The sequence below is a fragment of the Petromyzon marinus genome, unplaced genomic scaffold (genome assembly GCF_048934315.1).
Source record: "Petromyzon marinus isolate PM22_M1 ecotype Great Lakes invasive population unplaced genomic scaffold, UKy_Petmar_22M1.pri1.0 PM_G_Scaffold_61, whole genome shotgun sequence".
Classification (NCBI taxonomy): domain Eukaryota; kingdom Metazoa; phylum Chordata; class Hyperoartia; order Petromyzontiformes; family Petromyzontidae; genus Petromyzon; species Petromyzon marinus.
The window spans coordinates 297,501-300,000 of NW_027423015.1; positions in this window are offsets into that span (position 1 = coordinate 297,501).

Consider the following 2,500-nt stretch of genomic DNA (forward strand, 5'->3'; position numbering starts at 1 on the left):
GAGACCCCGTGAAACGCTAGAAGTGGGCGGGGATGTCTCTCTTGTGGCTCACGGGGCTGTTAGGGTGGCACAGAAATCCCTCGGAATGGGAAAACGGGTCATTTTCGTGTCGCCACATTGCATACGAACCGCATGAAACTTCCAGAGGCATTTGCAGCAGGAATGCATGTGCACTCAAAAAAGTGAATATTTCTCACGGATAGACCCCGTGATACGCTAGAAATTGGCGGGGATGTCTCTCTTGTGGCTCACGGGGCTGTTAGGGTGGCACAGAAATCCCTCGGAATGGGAAAACGGGTCATTTTCGTGTCGCCACATTGCATGCGAACCGCATGCAACTTCCAGAGGCATTTGCAGCAGAAATGCATGTGCAGTCAAAAAAAAATTGATATTTTTCACGGATAGACCCCGTGAAACGCTAGAAATTGGCGGGGATGTGTCTCTTGTGGCTCACGGGGCTGTTCGGGTCGCACAGAAATCCCTGGGAATGGGAAAACGGGTCATTTTCGTGTTGCCACATTGCGTACGAACCGCATGAAACTTCCAGAGGCATTTGCAGCAGGAATGCATGTGCACTCAAAAACTTCTATATGTTTCACGGATAGACCCCGTGAAACGCTAGAAATTGGCGGGGATGTGTCTCTTGTGGCTCACGGGGCTGTTAGGGTGGCACAGAACTCCCTCGGAATGGGAAAAGGGGTCATTTTCGTGTTGCCACATTGCATAGGAACGCCATGAAACTTCCAGAGGCATTTGCAGCAGAAAGGCACGTGCACTCAAAAATTGTAATATTTTTCACGCATAGACCCCGTCAAACGCTAGAAGTTGGCGGGGATGTCTCTCTTGTGGCTCACGGGGCTGTTAGGGTCGCACAGAAATGCCTCGGAATGGGAAAACGGGTCATTTTTGTGTGGCCACATTGCATAGGAACGGCATGAAACTTCCAGAGGCATTTGCAGCAGGAATGCATGTGCACTCAAAAACGTCTATATTTTTCACGGATAGACCCCGTGAAACGCTATAAATTGGCGGGGATGTCTCTCTTGTGGCTCACGGGCGCTGTTAGTTAGGGTCGCACAGAAATCCCTCGGAATGGGAAAAGGGGTCATTTTCGTGTTGCCACATTGCGTACGAACGGCATGAAACTTCCAGAGGCATCTGCAGCAGAAATGCATGTGCACTCAAAAACGTCTATATTTTTCACGGATAGACCCCGTGAAACGCTAGAAATTGGCGGGGATGTGTCTCTTGTGGCTCACGGGGCTGTTAGGGTCGCACAGAAATCCCTCGGAATGGGAAAACGGGTCATTTTCGTGTTGCCACAATTGGCATACGAACGGCATGAAACTTCCAGAGGCATTTGCAGCAGAAATGCATGTGCACTCAAAAACGTGAATATTTTTTCACGGATAGACCCCGTCAAACGCTCGAATTTGGCGGGGATGTTTCTCTTGTGGGTCACGGGGCTGTTCGGCTCGCACAGAACTCCCTTGGTCCACCTGATTCGTGCATACAGGCAGCAACTAAAACTCTGTAAACCTGCTGTGAGGACATCTAAACAGTGGACCAGTGAGGCTGTGGAAGATTTGCGGGCGTGCTTAGACTGTACTGACTGGGATATGTTCACGACTGCTACCAATAGTCTGGATGAACTCACAGAGGCTGTGTACATCAGCTTCTGTGAGGACTGCTGTATCCCAACACGTACCAGGGTGAACTTTAACAACAACAAGCCCTGGTTCTCAGCAAAGCTCAAAAGGTTGAGGTTGGAGAAGGAGGAAGCGTTTAGGAGTGGGGATAGAGACAGATTCAAGGAGTCGAAGAACAGGTTTAGCAAAGCGGTGAGAGAGGCTAAACGACTGTACTCAGAGACACTAAAACACCAGTTCTCTACTAACGACGCTGCTTCTGTCTGCCAAAGGGCTCAGGCACATCACCAACTACAAACCCAGAGCGCCCCACACCACTAACGACTCCCGCCTAGCCAACGACCTGAACGAGTTCTACCGTAGATTTGAAAGACAATTGGACTGTCCTGAACCACCCCTTCCCACCCAAGAGGCCCCATCCCCCACCCATACTACAGAAACGACTCTCTCCTTTCAGGAGGGAGAAGTTAATGGGCTTTTCAAGAGGCAGAATCCACGCAAAGCAGCCGGGCCGGACTCTGTCTCTCCAGCCACCCTCAGGCACTGCGCTGACCAGCTGTCTCCGGTGTTCACCAACATCTTTAACACCTCCCTGGAGACATGCCATGTACCAGCCTGTCTCAAGTCCTCCACCATCATCGCTGTGCCCAAAAAGCTAAGGCCAACAGGACTAAATGATTACAGACCGGTCGCCCTTACATCTGTGGTAATGAAGTCTTTTGAGCGCCTGCTCCTGGCACACCTCAAAGCCATCACAGACCCTCTCCTGGACCCCCTTCAGTTTGCCTACAGAGCCAACAGGTCTGTGGACGACGCAGTTAACATGGCCCTCCACTTCACCCTACAGCATG